This window comes from Pseudonaja textilis, chromosome 2, assembly GCF_049901715.1.
Source record: "Pseudonaja textilis isolate UNSWEBS1 chromosome 2, rPseTex1.2, whole genome shotgun sequence".
NCBI classification, from domain to species: Eukaryota; Metazoa; Chordata; class Lepidosauria; order Squamata; family Elapidae; genus Pseudonaja; species Pseudonaja textilis.
Genome location: NC_141991.1, coordinates 198575573 through 198589515, shown reverse-complemented (window position 1 = coordinate 198589515; position 13943 = coordinate 198575573). Strand labels below are relative to the sequence as shown.

At 34.2% G+C, this 13943-nt stretch overlaps 1 protein-coding gene across 5 annotated transcripts in view; it reads right to left on the bottom strand.

Moving 5' to 3' along the window:
* The window catches only part of AOPEP (aminopeptidase O (putative)), a 200943-nt gene that overhangs the window by 37337 nt on the left and 149663 nt on the right, over positions 1 to 13943 (bottom strand). The window lies entirely within an intron of this gene.

Genomic DNA, 13943 nt, shown 5'->3' with positions numbered 1-13943 from the left:
AGCCTATTTGGTCTATTGCTTAGTAAATAATATGTTATATCTTATTTGACATCCTAGAAAAGAATAGAATTTCAAAACTGGTTCCTTCAGAGAACTATAATTACAGTATCAGTTAATAATATAGCCTAAGCATACAGAAGATGATGAAAAATAGAGAGTTGTGTCTGCTGTGATTCTTCTTTAATCTGACAACAACACATCATATCCTTCAATACCTTCCTGATTTATATTAGCTAAGCTTCCTTCTAGGTTCTCTTATTTCCCAATAACCATTTCATATCAAATTCTTCTTGCTATATGTAGCTCGGATGATTAATACAGCCAAAAGCTGCTTTTACATCAAGGCCATATATAAATTGTCAAGACAGGATTTTTTTTTTTTAATAACTGCTCAAACTTTCTTGGTAAAACACAGCTATGTTGAATTTATGTTACATATCCCTTTTGTGAAATTGTTAAGATTTATATTAAAGGAGTCAATACAGTTCTCTGAGTGATTTTACTAATGTAAATACGATAAGACTGGATATTCCTTATTTGGTGATTGTCAAATAAAATAATATGCCCTGAAAATTAGCCTCTCTACCAAAGGGGTGGAAAATGGCTAAATGTTAATGTTTAAAAGGGGATAGTGAAATTCAGAAAAGTACAAAACTGTTAGTTTACTATTATAGCATATAAAATTGAAAAAGGCATGATTAAAAATAGAGTATAAAGCATAGCGAAGTACTAGTCTTAAGGGAGAAGACTCAATTAATGTCTGTGAAGAATCAGCATCTCGTTCATCTTTTAATGGTTCTTTAAAAGTGTCGACACTCATGTGGAAGAGTAATTCAGGCTGGTGATGCTGGGTTTTTTTTTCCCTTCTGGACTTTCAAATGTTTTGTTCAAAGGCCTACACAAAGCCTCCTGAGCAAATTGAATAGTCCTGGGAAAAGAAGGAAAGCTCTCATATGAATCCGCAGCTGTAACATAAATTACTTTCCCCATTAAAGAAATTCTCTCTTTTCTCAAAGAACCTGGAAATTATAATTCCACTGAAGGGCTTAGGAAATATATCAGAATTCTGTTTAACGTTGACTAAATGACAAATCTGTCTGAATGTTAGCAGTTTCAAAGTGTTTATATCAGAATTTGCACAAGCCTGGAGCAATAGTCATATTGGGGATGATGATCCAAAATATTTAAAGGGGACTGGTCACTTGCTTTTCTTGTACACAATTACAAAAAATGTGTACCCACAAAGAAGCTATGACAGCTTTAGTATCAAGTATTTTTTTTACTCTCCCCAGAAGCATTGAACTGTGAATTATGTGCTTTGAGGTCCTACAGTTTTGAATGACAACAGACTGGATGTGTATTAAAGTACCTTTCCCCAGAAAATTATCTCTTCAAAGTTAAGATTAGCAGAATGAAGTCAGCTAGGGTATACTCAATAAACGTTTTAAAGACGTTGCTTTATCTCTTATAGGCTGTACCGCCCACAGAGTCTTCAACACAAAAAGTTCCAGTTGTATGCAAAATATATTTCCAATAATGCTTCTAATGGAAAGAAGATCCACTTAAGGACAAATCTCAAATCCACTATGCATTCTAAGTGCTTTGAAATGTCATAAATGATTAAACATACAAGATCTAACGAAGTGTTGAGCTAGCAAAATGGAAACCAGGTGGCTTCTAAGCAGGTTTGGTCAGGTTATAGGGCTTTGCCCCCACCCCACCCTGAGCATTCACAAAGAAACATTTCATCAGAACTTTACCCTTGAGCATAATAATTCCATTTTAGAGAAAATGGATAATCCTAAACCTTTAATGTCTGTCCTATACACATAGATTTTATGTTGATTGCCCTGTATATAACAAACTGTCTATATCGGCCTAAACCTGTATTTAAAAAGAGATTGAGGAAGGAAAAGGATGTGGAACAGCTTTCCTGAAGTGTGTGGAAAAGGATAGGCCTTCATTTTCCTTTTTATGCAAACTAATGACATGTAAGTGAATCTGTATAATGATATTACAGTCCATTAAGACCGACTGGACAAATTATGTTGCCATAGATACCCTCAGAGATTTGGAAGAAACTTCTGCTTCTTCTGTTTTTCAGGGTTTAATAATTTATTCATAAACTTATTCCAGTATGAATTGTGGTAATGTGTTTTTATTTTCAGAATTTTATTTTTCAGAATTATAATGCAAAGGACTTTTGAATATAAACAATTAAGTTCCCATAAATCTTTTTTTTTTTAATATTTCAAACACTTAAAAGGAAAACCTATTTAATGGCACAATTGGATAATACATATCCCAAGAATACTTTTATAAAATACTGTTATAACAATATACAGTATTTGCCTTTTTTAATGAACCTTTTAAGTTTTGTTTTAAAAAAGAAATATCCCAATAATACTTGCAGCACAAACTGAATAAACAAAATAGAATTAGAAAGGTATGCATTTTTTTTTCATAACCTGGGTGATAGCTTATGTGCCTTTCACTTGAAGAACTGCTGGTTTAACTGGAAGAATTTTGATTGAGTTTGAAAGGTGACCTGCTATTTCAATGCATTTTCTATAATCAATCCAGTTTTAGTGCCTTCTGTGGGATTTAAAATTGAAACTGGTTCCCATTATTTTTCACAGCAATCTTGTGCAAGTTTATTTACTGTCTAAATATATCTAAAGGTACTTCTACTTCATCCTTGTCAACTTTGATCTATCTCATGGCCATACTGAATGCAACTTTAAAAATGTATTCTCACATTTAATGGACAAGTTTTTTTAACAGCACAAAGAGGAGGAACTCAGGATGGAAACAATTGGGGAGGTGGCAACATACAGAGAAAAATTGTATTTTCCATCTTGTAGCATTTCTGAATAAAATTCTACCTTTGGAGATAATATTGTCTCTAAACCAAGAAATTACAAAGAATGGATTGAATTTTTCTTATTCATCTCCACGATGCTTTTAATTATTAACTCCTCTCCAAAAAAAATTATGCTGTTTGCATTTTAAAATTCTACAGCTCAAATTAAATTTTATTTCTGGTTTTAGAGAAGGATAAAAATGGAATATCTAACTCTCATCTCAGCTTTAATTCTCAGATCAGTTTACTCATGAATATATTATGAAACCGGATCACAGGATTCCTTGGAACTATAATCAAGGCAAACATGTGGTGTTAAAATACCACAAAACTATGTTTAACTCTTCCTCACCAAACACTGTGGCATTTTACTTAAAATTCATGAATGCCTCTTCCCTGTTATTTTCAATTTTCAGGAAACAATCTAATACATAAAATTGTCCAACAGTCTGTATTCCATTCCCTTTCAGGATATTTTTGGAATTTTGTAACCTTCAATTAAATCAGAAAATTCAACATGAAAGAGGCTGAAGCATCACGGATCATGTTCCAAACTCGAATTAAACAGCTGGACAATCAGACCAATTAACTGCTAAGGATTCCTTGTAAGAAATGTAATTTTTTTTTAAGATATCTTAAGATTTAACCCTGTTATCCTCTTTCATCATCCCATCATTGTTACCCAATTCATTTGTGCAATTGCTGATGTAATCTCAATACAACTATCAGGTTAATGTTAGTTTAAAAGAGGAACAAGGCAAATGCTCAACATAGAGAAACATACAAACTGTACAGCAATACACACTAAATCCCACATTTAATTAACCTCAGTTTAGATGCCAGGGCTACATTTTTCATTCTAACATCACCTGAAAGTAATGAATGCTATTAATGATCTTGAGCAAAAGAGCCATTTTTCCTGAAGTTATATGGAGATCATTCATTTCTGCTTATGTGTAGTATTTTCATCAATTCACTTCTGCATTTGCCCCTGATAGGGAATCATGCCAGAATCCTGCATCACCAGGGTAGATTTGATTTAAATCAAGTCGATTTAAATTGCTAGTAAAAAGGCTTGATTTAAATCAACTCAATCTAAATCATAATTTTTAAAGAGCAACTGTCATCTGTGTCCCGCAGCAGTTCCTCCTCTGACTTTCTGTTGACTCACCGACTCCAAAAGCATTTTATTAAAATAAATTTGATTTAAAAAAATCTGATTTAAATAAAAAAAATCCCATTTAAATTAAAAAACCTATTTTTTAAAAATTTTTATAAAAAGACCATTGATTTTTATCCACCCTGTGCATCACCTTCCTGCATTTGAATGCAGAGGAGAGAGAAAAGGGATCGGCAGTTGAACTGCCCCTTTGAGTCTCCTTGGGTGCTGTCTCTACTTCCCGTATGCCATATTCTAAAGATAACTTTTTGTTCCTAGCGTGTCACTCTGGGACAGAGGTGGTATTCAGCAGGTTCTGAGCAGTTCTGGAGAACTGGTAACGGAAATTTTGAGTAGTTCAGAGAACTGGCAAATACCACCTCTGACTGGCTCCGCCTCCATCTATTCTCTGCCTCCCCAATCCCAACTGATTGGCTGGGTCTTCTTTTGTTGCCCTGCACAGGAGAATGGAGCTGGAAAGCAGGTTAGTGGGGTGGGGAGGGAATGGGATTTTGCAGTAACCTTCCCCAGGAATGGGGAGGGAATGGAGATTTTACAGTATCCTTCCCCTGCCACGCCCATGAAACCACACCGCACCCACCAAGCCACGCCCACAGAACTGGTAATAAAAAAAAATTGAATCCCACCACTCCTCTGGGAGCCCTATTTTGAAGGAGGGGAGGGAGGAGGAGGGGGAGGGGGGAGTGGAAAAGGAGGAGGAGGAGGAGGAGGAGGAGGAGGAGGAGGAGGAGGAGGAGGAGAAGCCCAAATCCAAACCCAATTTCTCCATTCTATCTTTTCACTGCCTGTGTGCTCTTTGTCTCCTTTCCGTCACTTTTGAAAAGCTCCTTGTCCAGTGAAAGTTTTTGCCCCATCAGCTCTATCCTCCCCCATTCCTTTTCTGCAATATCCTATTTCTTACCCAGCTCAATGAAGGCTTTAGCGAAGCCTCTGCATGCATTCTCTGGCTTGTGTAAAGGCAACCTTCTTTCCACTTCAGCTTGCCACAAGCCAGAAAGAAAAGAACACATTATTTTCTCTTTCACCCTCTCTCTCCTTACACATTTCCTTCTTTCTGCACCCCAGTTTGAACTGATATTTGGTTTTAACCAATACCTTTACCACAAATATTCCATTACACAACAATTTTAAGGTATCATTATGGATGTATGAACGGCTAAATTAAGACAATACTTTAAACTTCATTTGGATTCTTTTTGTAGAAGAAACAGGTGAATTGTGTACAAAAGAAAAAGTATTAATAATTGATGATGCCATTTATTTTCTATTTCAGCAATTTATTGGCTGTACAAAGCTGATACTAAATTATTGTGAAGTAATGTACCTCAAATACAGTTTCAATACTAACAAGTTGATTGGAAATCATCCTTTTTTTTATTTCCTTCAACATACTTTATTCCAAAGCGAAATGTGAAATAAAAAGCATAGCAGACAATGGACTGGATCTAATTGATGTAGATCAAATACCTTCTGATTCATTACCTGAGAAATCGAGGACAGCAATTTTGTTGATTTCTCCCACCTCATACTACAGTCCACTGTAGAATAGTAGGGATGATGATGGTGGTGGTGGTGGTGGTGTGGTAATGGTGGTGATGATGATAGGAGTTGTCGGAGGATGAATTAATTGGTTTAAACTCTGTTTTGAATAGAATTTGTCTCAGTGGACATTCCTCACATGGGCTAAAACATACACTCAGCCTAACACTCTAACACCTTCTCAGGTCAGAACATTTGACCAATTGTTCCAATAATTCCTTAGCCTTTTTGAAATAATATTAATGTGGAATTTATCATTGCAGTTTACAGATTAAACATCAGACAACACAACATAAAACTTAACACTTAGCATTTCAAAGAGCCCACCATACAACAATTCTGGATATACTCCATGAAATACACATGAAACATCACAGTAATTGTAGGTTGGACAATAAAGCAATAATAGTCAAGAATATTACATTTTAAAACTTAAACATTACTTCTGCTGTTAAACAATAAACATTATTTAAGGAGGAGGACTACACGAATAGATCATTATTCCTTAAGGTGTTATCTTTTATAAAATGATGCCTCAGTATATATGATCGTGTTTTTTAAAAAATATTTCAAATGAACATAGAGTCTTTTCTTTGGTTATATACTTCATGTCAATTCAGCTCTGGACATATTTTTACAGAAAAATAGGCTTATTTTTCAGATTAATGTTTTAAATGGATTTTGTAGGATGGATATTGAATCTGAATGTGGTCAAAGAAAATAATTCAGATGTATAACATCTACACTTAATTGCATAGTTACTTTAGCATTATTTTTGATATTTGAATCTATTTCTTTGCATTATGTTGATTTATTTCCTAAGTGTTTATTGATTTTAATACAATCCCAATAATCCAAATATTTTAAATGCTAAATGTATGGTTAATTAGTTCCAGTAACAACAATCAAAATTGTTTAGTTTTAAGTAATTATATGCATATATACTCCTATATATATAATTAATTAGTAATATATTAGAATATTTACAGAGGACTGCAGAAATGTTAAATCATTTTTCATTGCTATTTAAATTGTTTCTAATTTTGTATATTGTGTTCTGATATTTTTGTGTAACAATCTAAAACTATACTGTGTCAAATAAAATCAAATTAAATCCAGTCAAGCTCCAAAAGAACACGTTTTGAAAACTCAGGTAATTGCAATTAAATATTGATTCTTTGTAAAATAAGGATTAAAGGAGATAAAAATCTCAGTCAAAAACATTTACTACCAGACTACAAACCTTTCAGCTGAAGTTTGCAAGCCCTCAAGTTACATAATGATACTCAGCAATCTGCGCATCAAAGATGGTATTCAGCAGGTTCTGACCAGTTCTGGGGAACTGGTAGCAGAAATTTTGAGTAGTTGGAAGAACCGGAAAATACCACCTCTGACTGGAGATTTTACAGTATCCTTCCCCTGCCATGCCCACCAAACCACACCCACAGAACCGGAAGTAAAAAAAATTGAATCCCACCACTGCTGTGTATCCATATAAACTTCAGTTTACTGAATTAAAACATCCATTATGCTTGCTTTTACTCTTTCATAATCCTACTTGGATTACAATTAAACATTATATGACAAACTCCTTATTTGAAAACTCTATCAGGAAATAAAAGAGGATGACCTCATATTTTACAATCTCAGTTGACATGTAAAAATTAGGAAAGAACCCATCAATTCTTGTTTAATCCAAAATAATTTGCACAACAGATTGTAGGCATTTCATAAATAGTAAAAATTGTTTTACAACTATTCAAGCTAATAACTATTTTAACTTTCAAAATCTAAGTAAGTATAGGGAAATAAGAGCTAGATAAAAATAGCAAAACTGTCCACCTTCCTAATTTTTATTGTTCTGTTAAAATTTGCCAGAAATTTGTTACTGAAAACACACCACATTTGTAACCTTGTCATTACTAAACTTCCACTCACAAGTTTATTTACTACACTTCGATTTTGCACTGAAAATTATTAAGTGGAAAAAATGAATTTTAAAATTACATTAAAAAAAAAGAATTGTGCACATAAAACAGCTTTTATCTTCCTTTCAAAATTGACCTGAGACAAAAAAGGATCTAAAAGGAGTGAAATTTAAAAGGCAAGTCACGTACAAATGTTAGAAGCAACTGTTCTATAAGCACAAGTTTTAAAAATATATTACTTACAAATAACTTTTCTTCCAGACAACTATAAAGTAACCAAAGACCACTTATGCCAGGACATCTTCCTGCATAATGTTTTTCACCTGGTGGGAAGGTGGAGTTTTCCCCTTTACTACAAAAACCAATCCAACTGTTGCTCCATCCTTAAAATTACGGCATTTAGATCAGCAATTAAATTCTCTGTTCACCTTTTCCCTTACTAAAGCTTCATTTAAACACCATTCAGTAATTACATTAAATTAGAGAACTTAATTGTAGCCTCTGAACAAATATAACTTAATCTGATTGGATTGCACTTTCCAAAGACTGATATTCTAATCTCAACAAAATTTTAAAAAGTGGGAGTTTCTTGCCATTCAGTCCTCAGAAAAAATGGCCAGATATGAATATTTAGGCTTGATTGTTAAATTGTTTAGATTTTTATCTATACCAGTCATGACCCTTCTTCCCTTTTAAGCTTAAATTACAGAAGCATCATGTGGTTTAACACACACAATGACCAAGCCCTGGGTGCAGTCCTTGAAAGGACAAGCATAGTATAAAATAGGTGTGGCAAATAAATGCATTGTATGCTATAAGCTTAAAATCTACAGGAATAACTGGAATCCACCGGTTATTCTAATATTAGAACTTACAATATATAGATGCTACTTACTAATTAAATAAATCAAGATGAACTGTTTAGTTGAATAAGGATGAGATTTTTTTTCAGACAGCACAGAGCTTTAAATTAAATTTGTTTTCCCTGTGTCATGAACACAATCCATATGTATAAAAATATCTTCTACTTCCAGTTGCACATTAAACTTCGTAACAAAAATATTAAATGATTTAGAATTCAGCTTAATCTAAACAGTTGTATAGGTTTCCCAAAATTCAGTGAAGAATCCATTTCTTCCTCATTTGATTTCTTTGTGAATTACTTCAGAAAACTGAGGAAGTACTGACATTCCCAAAATGCGTAAATGACTTTCAAAAGACTCTCTAAATAAAATATAGCACTGGTATCAGAGATGGTATTCAGCAGGTTCTGACCAGTTCTGGGGAACCGGTAGCAGAAATTTTGAGTAGTTCAGAGAACTGCCCAATACCACCTCTGACTGGAGATTTTACAATATCCTTCCCCTGCCATGCCCACCAAACCACACCCACAGAACCAGTAGTAAAAAAAATTGAATCCCACCACTGACTGGTATGTAATTGCCCTTCATACAATCCAAACATGCATCTACAAAATTTGAGAGTTCGAAAAAGAACCAGATGAGGAAAAAAGCAATAATACAAAACAGCACACAGAACTGCATTTATTCAAACCCATATGAAAAGGGTCATCCAGAGATTTATTATGACCTTTGCATTCTTTTCTTCAATCAGATAAAGGAATGAAAGTTCTGAATTTCTATCTTGAAGAGGACTGAAATAAAAACCAATAATTATAGTTTCAGCCAGAAAGGATAAAAGTTTTTCAGTGGTCTATAGCATTTAACACTTTCTGGATGAAGTCATACTTCCAGAATGTCTCCAGTGTTGGTGTACTGAGTCATTGCCTGAAAGGTCCAAAGAATCTAGCCACAGAGAGAGCTGGTGGATCAGATATGATTTCTCCTTAACAGAGACCCTTGCCCACATTCATGTGTGGTCTAAGAATCTCCTGAAGTCATGGGCTGAATGTTCCGGGAAAAACACATGAGACGTTAAAGGGGCAGTGTTAGGATGTGACAATTTTGAAATTGAACAATACATTTATTGTGGGAAAATGAATAATTCCATTAACTAAACCCTCAGACTAACTGAATAAGTCCCTATATATCTGATAATTTATTACTTTCTTATAGAAAGTATAAGAAAAATATAATTTTCTTAGATCTAGTAAGAAGGATGGTAAGTCTACTTTTGATGGAAGTTCATTTATTGAAAGCTTTTTCAATATATCAATACAAGTTTCATTCTGAAAAAAACTAGCATGTGGAAAAGAAAGAGTTAAGAAACAACAATTCAACTTTTATAAGATTTTCATAAAATTAAATTTATATTTATCTACAGAAGAGATTCAAATCATGAGAGTCCATCAGTTTCCACAGACAAGGAACATGTTTACTTATTTGTTACTCATACTAAGTATGTTTGTTTGATGCATTCTCCTTGTATTTGTTCTGTGTATAAAATGATAAGCAAGGAACTTGAAAGCTTAACAAACATCGTAAGAAATTTATATTTCATCTGATCAGATAGAATAGATTAGTTTCTACATATTACAAGAGGAAACCCATCTTTAACTACTTTACACAAAGAAATTAACACATTTTGATTACATAATAGCATATGTCACACTGCATGTCATATTATACTAATATTCTGGCGTACCATGTCTATTTTAAAACAGGATAAAATGCAGTTTCTAGACATTATAACAACAAACATGTTTCATATAGAAAGCTGAAATTGAACAGTATCACTAGAAAATAATTTACTGCAGGTAATGGAAATCAATTACATGGATTTTTTAAAAATACATTTCATTAAAAAATAGGAATAAGTCAAACGTTTTACTGGTTTTACTTGACACTGACACTTCTCAAATTTGGTTTTAGAATCAATGTTACTTTCAACTAAAGATCCATTTTTAAAGCATTTACTCTACTTGCTGCAATCTTAAAATGTATTTTTACTATCGTAGTTTTTTTTTCTTTTGTGAATGTGATTAAAAGTAGTTGCAATGTCCATTATCTGACAAGCAATTCTTTTTACAGATGTATCCTGCAAATATTTCAGTTTGTTCTAACAGCTAGTATCTCCTTGGAGAAGGAATAGGAAGACATCAGTGTCACAAAAGGATTAATGTAATGTTTGGGTTAAAAAAAGGAAATCAGAAAATGCATTGCATGCACGATAACTTTATTGTTTATTTTTATCATCAGAGGCAGTTGAAATATCTACAGTAATCAGTTGAGAGCACTTAACTGCTCAGGGTTTTGTTTTGTGTGTGTGTGTGTGTGTGTGTGTGTGTGTGTGTGTGTGTGTGTATGTGTGCATGTGTGTGATCGTAGATTAACAGCCCAAATGTACAGAGGTAAAATGTATAACTGCTAGAAAGCTCTAAGAAAAATTAGGAGGAAAAAAAGTAGTTTTTAAAATGTCAGCACCTTATTAAATAATTTTGAAAGTTTAGGGACATAAGCTTTTGATTTCATAAACAAATACAAATCTACAACCTTGAAGATGATCAGACTCCAAACAGTTCAGAAAAGCAAAATGATTTCTGCACGTATTTCAAATTTAAATCATAAAGCATTTTGTATTAGGAGACTTGCTAAGTATCCACTAAAAAAATAAAAATCTGAAGGACTGGATAAGAAGAAATTTCTGCTTCATATTCACAAATAGGCATAATCTCTAATACATGATACACCGAGAGGGAAAATGTATCCTTTAAATTTCACTATGCAAAAGTAGTTTTGCACTAAAAAGTTATGAATATGAAACAGTAGAGCAATCATACTAGAGAGGTCTGTGGGCTAATTATGCATGAAAATGGAATTATATCCTATTTCCTGATAATTGGTTTTAGATAGGCAAGAGTCATGGACTGATGCTGGACTGTTGCCCCTAATCTAGCTGTGGCTCACAAAAATGACAACCAAATCCACATACAAGTTAAGCAAGTCCCTTTCAAACATTCATTTCAAGTAAAGATGTCTACAACATGTGCAAAAGACGTTTCACTGCAGGCTTCCCATAATCAGATTTAGGCATGATTTGGTTTCCAGTCAGGAAGCTAAAATTAGTTTAACTGTTCCTGAATGACAAACTAAAACATAAACATGTAGCTTCTCATTATTTCAGTTCAATTGTTCTGTTTGTTACAAAACCAGGTTATACTGAACAATTTTGTGCTTTATGTGCTATTATATAAGGAACTAATATATAATGCTATTACCCATGGCATTAGAAATTTATAGTGATTACGACTGAATGTAATTTAAATCTGTATTCATATTAGATTACTAGCCAAGAACAGAAAAATATATCTAGTTTGTTCTCAAGTTCCAGAAAAATATTCATTTTACACAGAAAAAGAAACATTTTACTTGTAGTTGTTTGATTTTGAAGGATCATCTTTTTTCTTTTTGATGTAGTCATATATCATGTTTGGAAACTATACTTATAAAGTTATCTGTACTAATACACGTATTTTTTGTTTGCAATATATACAGATAGTTCATGACAATTTAATAACTATTTAAAGTTACAATAGCCCTGGAAAAAGGGAGTTATGAGCGTTCCTCACACTTACAACATCCTCACTGTGCAACATCCTCACTGTGAGGTGACCAAATTTTGGGCACTTGGCAATCACACGTACAGGTAGACAACTTAACGATCATAATGAAGCCCAAGATTTGTTAAGTGAGTTTTGCCCCATTATACGACATTTCTTGTCACAATTGTTAAGCGAATCCCTGCAGTTGTTAAGTTAGTAACACAGTTGTTAAATGAATCTGGCTTCCCCATTGAGTTTGCTTGCCAGGTCGCAAAAGGGAATCACATGATTCCAGTCTCTGCAAAGGTCATAAATATGAGTCAGTTGCCAAGTGTTTGGATTTTGATCACATGACCATGGGGAATGCTACAATGGTCATAACTATGAAAAATGGTCCTAAGTTACTTTTTTCAGTGATGTTGTAACTTTGAATGGTCACTAAATGAACTGTTGTAAGTCGATGACTACCTGTATTTGTGACAGTTGGGTCACACAATCACCATTGCAAAACCTTCCTGGGAGGCTTCTGACCAAGTCAATGGGAAAGCCAGATTCACTTAACAACTATAGTGATCGCTTAACTCTGACCAAAAAGGTTATAAAACCAGGCCCGACTCACTTAATAAGCATCTGGTTGACTAAATGATGGTCTCAATTGTGGTTTTAAGTAAGGAATACCTGCAAATTGTCTGATGTTTGCTTCCCCCCCAACAGTCACATGACCACATAACCATCGCATTTTATGATGTTTTGCTGAAAGCCACCATTTACTTCTGGTTTCTAGCAAAACAAAAAGCTCATAGCAAACAATAGTTCATATAATGACTTTGGTGCTTGTTTTTCGACCATGACATTCACTGCAAAAAAAAGGGGGGGGAGGGATTAGCTTTGCAACCGTCAGAATTTATGACTGAAATTTGGGGCTTAATTAAAGTTGTGAGTTGAAGAATGCTTGTAAATAAATATACACTACATTTAGAGCCTATTTTACTTTTCTATCTTAAAACTCAATGAGGTGTCCTATTTTGCAGCAAATCTAATATTATTCAATCTTGAAATCAGATAAGGGAAATTTGATTAATGCTCTCACAAGGACAGCTAATCTGGTCCTGGGTAGATGTTCTGCCTATGTAGGTTTTTCTCCTCATAATACAGAGTTCCACAATTTTTTTGGCTTTGTGGAGAGGCCAGGGAGGAGAGTGGGAAGAGGGGATGGTTCCACATGAGAAGCAGGTAAGCATATGTGCCTGTGCAACCCCATTTGCGCGAGTGACGGGCACAGGTGATCTTATACACCCGTACTCGCCTACTACACCCACAAGTGGGATGCATGCAGATGCATTCACCCGCCACAACCTTCCGCAATAGTCTTCAACCCAATTCTGAAGAGTTCAAGACCCAGTATTGGGCCGCAGCCTGGGGTTGGGGACTGCCACAATAAGTCATTTTGGCTGGGGCTTTCGGGAGCTAAAATGTAAAATACTTGGAAAGCACAAATCTCTTACTTATTAGCAATACGGCTATCACAACTGGAGGCACAACTGAAATTCAGCAAGCAATTTCTTTTGCTTCTAAACCTGGTGGCCAATTTGCAAAAATTAGTTAGGAACATCTTTCAGTATAATTATGAAGGCAACAGAATTGGGGGACACACACAAATAATTGCTTTGGAAAGAACTGTACGAAATCGAGTACAAATCTGACAGACACAAAAACAGATGAAACTATTTTTGTGTCATGCTTAATTCTCACCTTCAGTTGTTATAATTGAAAAGGAAGAGAAAGGCAAAGCATTATCATAATTTTTTTAGCTATTGTCTATCCACTGCAAGGTGAAGCCCAACATGGTCCTGAGCTTTTTTTGCCAATTGGGCCTGTAATACTTGCTGATGTTGTCAATCCATTTTGTTTTAGGTCTCTTTCATTGACACT